Source organism: Bidens hawaiensis, unplaced genomic scaffold (assembly GCF_021521415.1).
Source record: "Bidens hawaiensis isolate Kalapana, Puna unplaced genomic scaffold, B.hawaiensis_p1.1 tig00025458_1, whole genome shotgun sequence".
Classification (NCBI taxonomy): domain Eukaryota; kingdom Viridiplantae; phylum Streptophyta; class Magnoliopsida; order Asterales; family Asteraceae; genus Bidens; species Bidens hawaiensis.
The window spans coordinates 253,404-263,890 of record NW_027494072.1 but is presented as its reverse complement, the minus strand read 5'-3'; the positions used below and the strand labels follow the sequence as shown (position 1 = coordinate 263,890).

Sequence of the window (10,487 nt, the reverse complement as noted above, 5' to 3'; positions counted from 1 at the left end):
CAACCTTAAGTTGGTTGTGGCCCACATGAAATTACCTCTTGTTTTCTTTTTTACAAACCAGAATAAATAATCTGCCTTTTGTGTATTGGCCGATAAACTCATTACCAACGGTTCAATTTTTCAACTATTTTTGTCTCAATAAACCTCCGTTAAAAAATACTTTACGTCGTTTAGTTTTTTTCGAGTTTCAAACTGATGTTTTAGGGCTATTGATAGGAAGAATAATACGAGTCGACTAATGTAAAACTTATCTTGTAACGATGATCCAAACGATGAAACAGTGTTTTTATTCGGGAGTTTGAATTTTCAATTAACAAAATCATGTCATTTGAATCACCTTTTCGAGATAAGTTTACATCATACGACTCGTATCATTCTTCCGATCAAAAGCCCTAAAACATCCATTTGAAACATGGAAAAAACATAACGACGTTAAATGTTTTTTTAACGAATGTCCATTAAGACAAAAATAATTGAAATGTTGGACCATTAGTAGTAATTTTTTAAAGTGATATTATTATTGGCTATAAAATGTGGGGTTATTTCCAATTTGCCTTTCTTTTTTAACATATAAGAGCATTTAGAACAGGTTTTTCATATTTATGTGAGTAGTTTTCCAAAATTGTATAAGTTATAAGTGGTTGTGAGTAAAGAAGAGATAAAAAATTATTGCTGGTGATTAAATTTAAAGAAACATTGTTCATCATATATAATTTTTATTGTTTCTTTAGAGTGCTGTGAGTGGATTAAAGAGAAAAGGTAATGATAAAGGTATAGAACTATAAAAAAATATTATTTAATTGAAAGTGAAATTTTAGTGTTTTTTAGTACAGGACAATTTTGTGAATATTAAAATTTCATTAAAAGATGGGAAAATATGTAGTCGAATTTTTATGCTGGGTAAATATGCATTTAAAGAGTTAAAAAGATTCTAATCTTAATAACACTAAAAAAACCCATAAAAAATCATAAAACGAAAATTGTAAAAAAAAAAGTTTATCTAGCTTCCCTCTTTCTAAAAAAAACCGTTAAAAATGTGAACAAAATTTAGATCACAATTTAGTACAAAAACGTTAAACCTTTCATACACATCGGGCATGTTAACTCGCAAGGCCACGAGCTACGACACGTTAAAATATGAACGAAGTTTAGATCAAAATGTTAAACTGCCCACACACATTGACTTTGTTAACTCGGACGTTAAGACATGTTAAGTTTGCAAAAAAAAATTAATATTTAAGATCAAACATTTCTTATTAATCAATATAGTTTAATCCACGTTTAATTTAAGATCTTACCATAGCATAATGGTCAAGAAAATTGAAATTTATACATACAAAATTATATATACTTTTTGCTGATGAATTATAAACTTTGTTTGGACAAATATACAATACAACCATCAAATCAAATTACAATACAACATAAACAACCAATAATAATGAATAGTCATTATTATGCGAGTAGCGTAAAAATTGCTTTTCAATATATACAATAGTTTGTTGATGTGTGTGGCGCATCGAGAGGCCTATTGTTGAAGGAAGATTGTGTGCATATATAGAGGTTGTACATATAGTTATTTAGGCTGTACATAGATACCATATTTATATTATACATATATATGTATTAAAGTGTGTAGTATGTCATGATAGATACCTAGAAGAGATACAAGGCAAGTTATATAAATACTTGCAAATGAAAGAAACCTATAAGAGATACAAGGACAATTGCATGAATGCTTTGGACTCGCGAGTGTGATGCATGTCTTGGCCCCAAGGACCCGATGCGACTCGTTCCATTCTAAACCAAGGATGTGCTATAATCATACAAGCAAATTGTTTAGATAACTTATATGTAACTAATGAACAAAAGGTCAACCAAAGGACCATTGACCCATCAATAACTAGGGTGAGTTTGGCTAGAACTCTATACTGGGTGCCTGAATGGTTTTATCATACAGAACCTTCAAACCACAAGAAAACTTAATTCGTTAGTGTATGCTTTGAGACAAAAACACAACCTAGACCGACGAATCCATTGAAAAGTAAACGGATCAAAATACCTACATTAAAAGATGGTGAAAGAGCTATAACCTTCAGGCCTGCCAAATTAGTGTTGGCTGGCTGACAACAAAATTTCCCGTCCCACCAGTATTCGAAACTACAATACATCAATTACTCAATAATAATCACCTCTGTAAGCTTACACTTTCTATCGAGACATCACACGTGCCAAAGTTCCTATGCTTACCATCGGCTATATTCGTGAGCTGAAACCCATGCTTCGGTAGCTGGTTAATCAGAAGAGTTTCCAGTTGGCATGCCACGCTCTTCCCCGGTACTAAGAAATATAAAAAGGAAGCATTTTGCATTCCTTGCTTTGATCGATGAGCACGGACCCGCCCCTCCAGATCATCACTCTGAAATAACAATTTATATTATAGGATATCAGTGGAAAATCGAAGTATTCTTCAAAATAATAGTTAAGTGAGACGACTTGCCTGTCCAACATAAAGTCTGTTATCGGGTCTAATAATCACATAAACGCTTGAAGCACCAACTGCGGAAGGCGGCGGTTGTTGCCTAGGAGCAATTACGACACATCTTATTACACCTTCATATTCACTTCGCATCTTGCAAACCTCAATCAACCCTCTCTCACATATCATGCTGACGGCATTCTCAACTTCCTCCAAAAATTTATTTGTTTGGCCAGTCAATTCAAGAGTCGGGTTTTTGTCGGTTTTATGAGACACATTTTCATTGATATGATCCCGTTCATCCATCGTGTGCATTGAAATATAAAGCTCTTCGGCTCTTTGTATAATTGCCTCGGGAACCCCTTCATTCTTAGCCGTTTCAAACGCAAGACTCTCCCGGCATATTCCATCAGTCAACTGCCATGTGGGTTTGGTTTGACCATCCACGTGCTGACTTCCCATGGCTTTAAAGACGGTATTTTTTATGGCCAATGGCAGCTTGAAGATATCATGCAAGTGAGTTGATACAATGCCCAAACAACCAATTGAATCAAGAGTTTCAACAATACTAGCAGCAATACATGTCCCTTTTGCGGTTTCGGTCCCTCTACATATTTCGTCCACGAGGACAAGGCTTCTTGAAGTGGCCCCCGCGATAATAGACCGCAACTCCGACATTTCAATCTGAGATAACCAATCCGAGGTTAGTGTTGTTTTTATAACATCTAGTAGGGGTGTGCATTAAACCGAAATAACCGACCGGCAACCAAACTAGCTGAACCCAACCCAGAACCAACGATTTGTTTTATATTTTTTTCAAAGACCGAATTTTGTTTTGTTTCAGTTTGCATGCCCCGAAAATACCAAAAACACGAAAAAACGGAACCCAACTTGCAAAAACTGAACCAACTTTTATACACGAACTGGACCCATAAAAACGACTTGTGCTATTGAATTTATGGATTATAAGTTTTATTTTTGAATGTCAAGTAATTTATAAAAGGGTAAATGGTGTATCCCAAAAATTTTGCCCATGTAGTAATAAATATTAACTTAAAAAAGTTAGGCTCAAAGATTTAGGCCAGATTTTATTATTTTGAGCCATTTTTTTCAGCCCAAAAATTTCATCCGTACCCAAAAATACCGATACCGGAAACGAGTGATTGTATAAACCAAATTCCCTACCAACTTTATCAGTTCAGTATCGGTCGGTACCAATAAAAACACCAAAAACCATTAAAAACACCAAAAAATATCGAAACCAAAAGGTACCAGTTCCAAAACATGGGAAAACTGAAAAACTTTAAACCGAATGGTTTTTCGGTTTTTGGTTCGATATCCGCTCAAAACCACAGCACACCCCTAACGTTCAAGGCAGAAGAATTTACGGTTATACTACCTGAAATGAGCTCTTGCCATCTGCAGGGCTATCATAAGATTTCATGTGTAACATAATAGAGTCAAACTGAGGAATTGTTGCTGACTCAGCTGGGACCATAAACCCACATATTCCAAAGAGTGCTGCAGCACAAATGGAACGTAGCAAGCTTGATTTACCACCTCCGTTTGGTCCGGTTAAAAGAAACATGGACTTCATATCAATTGTATTCCTCACGCCGCTGCCTTCAGCTGCATCAAACCAATATGGTAATAGACCCGTAATTTGCATCCCACTTGGTTGGCCCGTTTCCTGTATCAAAATTTCAACGTAAGAACAAAATGCTTGCATTGAACCCCAAAAGTACATAATATGAAACCTTTATATTACTTGGTTTTCTATTTCCTACTATAGAGCAGATCAGAATATTCTTACATAGATAACATAAAGTGTGACATAGTGAATAAAAACAGCAGCAAAACAAAAGGTACTGAAGTAATAGCAGTAAACTACTGATAACACAAAATGGTGAGAGATACCTGAGAAGCAAATGACTCGATGAGAGTAGGGAAAACCCATTTCCTTCTTCTCCCTTCACTGTGTCAACATCGGAGAAATCGAGAAGCATATTAAAATCTTGATTGATCACCTAATAATCAAGAATCTTACAAACTAGCGCGTGCTTGTAAGAGTACAGAGACTGGCTGGTACAAGAAATGAGAGAGAAGCAGCTTATCGAGCCAAGCCGCCCGTGAGCTACTCGAGATTGGTTCGTTAAAAGCTCGAATCGAGTCGAGCTTACACAAGCTAGAGCCTAATACAAACTAGGATTTCTGAAATTTATTAACTGAAAATTCATAACAGATGGCCCAACTCGAGAAGGGCTAATTCTCGATTACAAGAATACTGATAATAAAGCTCAACAAAGAACAAAACAAACGAAAAAAATATATTAAACCTGTTACTGTGAACAGTTATGAAACTGCTACTCACAACTTCATTGATGCAAATTAATTGCAGTCAAAGGATTTAGGCAGGAACAACCAGGTCTGACTTGTTTCCCTTTGGAGGGTAACCAGGTTCGTATCACCCGAGCTTCACTTATAGAGCTCGAGCGGACCAGTGAGCCTATATGAGCCTATTATATACAAAAATTTTATTTAGTATAGTAAATATATATTTATATAATAATTAGTTTTATACATAAACTTATAATAAAAATAACTAAATTATATATATCATAATTAAAATGTTAAAGAAATAAGAAAAAATGCATATAAGTTAATTAGTAGATCATAAATGAGCCGAACTCGAGCTTGAAAAACCACGAACGAACTAGCTTGAGCTCTCATAAGCTAAACAAACCAGGCTCAAGCCTAGTCACGCTTGGCTCAACTCGTTTACACCCCTTAGGTGCGAGGCAATAGAAAAAAAAACTTCAGGGGTATGGAGGCAGCACTTCTTGCACAGTTGGACATGTGGGTCAAGATTAGGGTTTGGAGGAGGCTTATATGTAAAAACAACCAAAACGAAGAACATACTATAAATGGTTTACTTGATGGAGGTTAATATATAAAAGAAATGAGAGAGACACAACTTTTGGATCTACATAAAGCTTATCTAGTAGTACATAGAGCAACCGGCAACGCCTCATGCTTTTTAAAACAAAGGTAAAGGTAATATGTACCTCACATGAGCAAATAACGCCTTTGCAATGACAAGCAACACGGAAGCAAAAACAAGAACATTAACTTTAGCTTGCAATTCACCAGAAAGTTCCCTTAACAACTCTAAAACCATTGCCTTTGCGTTTGCCCCAGCTTCGTGATACCTAAAACATGAATACAAAACCACAAGTTCCGTAGCATGAACAATGCAATAAAAACTATTTACTAAATCCAAAAACAAAAACACTTACCTTGTGAGTGCATCCTCCACCTTCACTGTGGTAAACCATTCCTCCCCAACCTTTCTACCCCTCGAATCCTTACACGGCCTAAGTTGTTTTATTTGTTCTTCTCCCGGGGTACCAGCCCACACAGCTGGCACAAACCCTTTTCCTTTAAACCAAACAGCTTTGCGTGTATGCGATTTCTCCCCTTGGTCCTCCAAATGGTGCGGGTACTAGCTCTTACTCTTGAAACTATAGCAAGGAAATCTTCTGTAACCTAAAAGAATAGGCGCGCATTCGGTTATGATTATTAAACATTTGATATAAGGGAAAAGTTAAGATACAAAGGCAGACAAAAACGAGAAGGGTGAGAAAGATTAACCCCCCTCAAAAAAAATTCCAAAAAATTAATAAAAAATCATAACTCAAAATTTAAATAAAAAATTAAAAAAACAAAAATGTTTCCCTCGTCATTCTCGTTCAACCCCCCACCGAAAAGACACAATGCAGAGACAAAAGACACAATGACGAAAATGAACAAAAGACCCAATTATAACTAAAAAAGACACAATAAATCGCAAAATATAACACACTGCCAAACAAAATATAACACAATATCAAGAAAAAAAAGACATAATGTCATGGAAAAAAGACAATCAATGACGAAAATAAACACAAAACATAATGATAAACAAAAAGACACAATGGTCTTTTCACTTAACATTGTGTCTTTTTCGAGTTTTTGTTTTTTTTTTAAGAAAGAGGAAGACGGTGGAAACATTTTTGAGTTATGATTTTTTACTTATTTATTTATTAAATTTTGAGTTATAATTTATTTATTTATTTTTAATTTTTTTTGAAGGGTTTCTCATCCTTCTCATTTTTGTCTCCCTTTGTAGAAAAACTTGACATATAAAACAAGATTACTATTGTTACTTACTGCTAATGATAAGGCTTCAGCAGCTTTATCAACTTCCTCGTAAGCTTCTAGAAGATGGATCCTCTTAACGCGGCCCTTCCATGAAGACTCCATCTCCTCAAAGAATTCATTTGGTATGTTCATATGCTAGCTCGTTTTCTGATTACTTTCAACGTCTAAAGAGATGATTTCACCAATTCTACATGAGACACTTTCACATTCTTTCACCTGAAAATCACCAAGAAATAGTTAACTAACCTTCCATGTAAAGATGTCAATTTTAAAAAAAGAAAATAAAAATAAAATAATTATGGTTACAAGAAGATACGTGCTGCCATACACATATATAAAATGTTCCTACCGCATAAACTATTTCTTGCTGTTTTGTACTTATATATCAGGATAATCATGTTAGGGGTTTAAATGAGACTGAGCTCTATTTCTAAAATTCGGAATTGGCTCATGGGTAGTTTTTGAAGTTCAAGTTCGGGACGCTTATTATTTATTAATTTGTTAGTGCGTTTATATTTATTTTTATATATAATTATAATTAAAAACTACATACATAACATAATATATAGTATTCAGTTAATTTTATCATAATTTTATATATAATAATATTTATTATGTGAATATATTTTATAGATTAAACAATACGTGAATAATATGTTCATTTAGGCTTGCGAGCCTACTCAAGCTCAGTAAGTGAAGCTCAGGCTTGTTTATTAAACACGCTTATTTTAGGCTCGAGCTTGTTTAAGCTTGGCTCCATTCAAGTTTTAGCGAGTGGATCTCGAGTAGCTCATGAGGAGCTTCGCTCGTTTACACCCCTAATCAAAATCTTTCAAGGAGAATCATTTAAAGAAAATTGAACACTTACTAGTGTCTCCGTGTCGATTTTCAGTCCTGTTGCCACCCAAGTAGGATCCACTAATAATCTTAGAATCTCATTGAGCTCCGAGTTACTATACAACTGTAAGATCTCATCGAGCACACTTTTGATCTTCCAGAACTCAACATGGTTTGTTTCCCTTAACTCAAGTAGCTTTACAAGCTGCAAGATACAGGGCCAAAGATATTGAACTCCAAGAACATAGCAAGCAAAGTATCTAAAGAAATACGAGTGCCAAAGAATTGAACCAATTTTGAATACCTTTGATGGTGTGATGCAAGTGAACTCAGGAATTGTGCATGAAATATTGCTCATAAGTTTGCAGATGTCTGAAAATGTTCAAATAGAAAACAAAAGTAGTTAACATAAAAGTAAGGCAGATATTATTTATCAATAATTTCTAGGAGAAGTTTCACAACATTGTGAACATCATTCACAAAATTTGAATACAGATTTACTTATGCGCTGTCAAAAGACTGAGATCTCAGCTGACAAACTCTCTAACTAGAACAAATTCCGACATAAGTCTCCTAGTCACACCTTCGATTAGACATGTTTTCTAGATGCATTGGATGATTACTAATCTATCACATAAAAACTATGGTTTAGTTGTATTGTTTCATGCCAACCAACGTTAGTTAGAAACTGACCTTGAATGGTAGATGCAGTTGCGTAAGCAGGAGGATTCAAAAGAAGATCTCTAACATACCTGTATACCGAGCACAAAAAATAATCAAGGAAGCTTAATGGCAAAACATTAAAGAAAAGAAAAACAAAATTTTATCATTAAAGATAAAAAATTAAAAACAAATGATCGCATAAGTTGACATTCTTATTTTGTTTGTGGGAAGCATCAACAAAAGAAGACAATAACTTTGGGTCATTCGGTAAGATTGAGCAAATTCAAGACTAAAAGATGTAAGCATAGCTTTTCAATGTATGTTTCTGCCACCAATGCATTTTATATCACATATTTTTAAACAACAGAATTTACACTTACATTGCAGGTAGTCCAGTACAATTCGATGGGAGCAAATATTTTAACAAAAAAGGTATCCCCTCAGTCTGTATAGCACCTGGCATACACATGACATGTGTCAGAACACAGCGCAATGATACAAAATACATCATAACTGTAGAGTGGCATCTAACCAATTTGTGAAGCTGTTCCAAGATGCAATGGACGAGGCCTGTTTTCTGAAGCAACCGTCACATTCCTAAATGCCACATTGTCATCAAGCCCGTATACCTCTTTTACCTGAAATACATAAACAGTAAAACATTCATAACCCGCTGACAGATGCAGGTATATAAATATAAAAATACATATAATGTGTGTATCAAACCTTAAATAAAAGCTCATCCAGCATGTCTCCTTGAAGCCATTCAAAGTGTCTGCCACTGCATTCTGCCCACAATAACCCGCCTTCACCAAACTCTCTCCAACTAGAAGTCCCTATTAAAGAAAAGAGAGTCATGAACTCATGATATGGCATTTATTACAACAATGTTGTATCGAAAAGAAAAAAAAATACCCGAAGAATTGTTCTTCAGTGATTTATGAAGAAACAAATAATGGTAATGGCAAGTGCGAAGCTTGGTAACTAATGCTTCTTCAGTTAAACCGTCCTCTAAAGAAAATGTCTTCATAGTCTCCAGTACTGAAACCATGCAATACCCTTTTGCAGAACGCGATATGCCTATCAATTGTAAATATAAACATTAAACATAGTTTGCATGTGAAAATTTAAAGAAAAATAAGTGACATGATTTTGATAGCTTCTGAGGTAACTTAATAAAGTTGTAATTTTTACATACCAACAACCGGCATCGGTTCAGGAAACTCAAGATCACGATCGTCTTCAACGAGTCCAAAAACATAAGGACTTCCAGGATGTGCATGCCTTCATAGATTATAAATAAAATACAACATGCCAAACGCAAAGCGCAGTTAAAAACAGACTCGGAACCAAGTCGCAAAGATGAGATTTGAGAATGCAACTAACTACCCGGATATAAAACGGCTTTTGCGAGAACGGGCTTGAGTTGGACCCTGAACTTCTTCAACAATGCACTACAACCATAAACATTACAAATTTTGACCGCAATCAAGTCAATCGTGATGAGTAAAATTGACTGAAATCAAAAGTCAAAGAACTTACTACTGAAAATCCATTACGTGTCAGATCATCCAATGTTTGACGTAAATTCTGCAGAATAAAAAAAACAGATAACGCTGATTACTTAAACAGAAGTCCAAGAAATAGCCAATCACAGAAATTGTGTATAAACAAGCTTAACAAATAGAGGCTAGTTGTTAAAACTTTTAATATGGTGATTTATATGTAATACCGCAACAGGACAGCCAGCTTTTGGAATGCTATCTGAACGAAGACCACCACAAGGATTCAAACCAGCATATTCCACAAGGATACAAGCATCAAATCCAATGGCTTCATAAAAGTCGCCAACCTAAACAATAAACATCAATATATTAGTTAATGACTATTAATTTCAACAAAATTACTCATGGATGGGTTGATTTAGGTTGTGTTTCATCTCAAACGGGTAATAAATTTAGAAAAAGTAGAACCGCTTGAAAGTCACCCAAGGTTACCTTCAATGCATACAGCCTCTTAAATCATTTTGTTCAAAAATTAATAGTAGTATTGTGACAGTAGTATTGCACACTATTTATCAAAATAATTAGAAGATGAAAAAATAATTACTTGAGGGTCAACCCAATCACACCCCCACCGGGCCCGTTAAAGCCTGCACTAAAAATTAGCCATTTCAGCCCATTACCCAACCCACCCATCATGCCAACTCTAGATAGAAGGAGAGAACATACCCTACAAAGTAAAACTTCACGAGGGAACCTTGACTTGAATTTCAATATTTCACAATTAAGTGTTCCTTCTTTTAAAC

General features: G+C 34.9%; 1 pseudogene across 1 annotated transcript; it reads right to left on the bottom strand.

The window, feature by feature from the left end:
* Positions 1-2,069: 2,069 nt before the first annotated feature.
* Positions 2,070-10,487, bottom strand: LOC143571666 (DNA mismatch repair protein MSH1, mitochondrial-like; annotated as a pseudogene). Its single transcript, XR_013142134.1, has 19 exons — positions 10,411-10,487; positions 9,912-10,031; positions 9,722-9,769; positions 9,569-9,633; positions 9,378-9,463; positions 9,095-9,259; positions 8,906-9,015; positions 8,712-8,817; positions 8,560-8,635; positions 8,210-8,268; positions 7,821-7,888; positions 7,548-7,721; positions 6,689-6,895; positions 5,776-6,025; positions 5,545-5,688; positions 4,397-4,454; positions 3,879-4,169; positions 2,501-3,163; positions 2,070-2,419 (listed from the first exon to the last, which is right to left on the bottom strand). The product of XR_013142134.1 is annotated as a DNA mismatch repair protein MSH1, mitochondrial-like (transcript).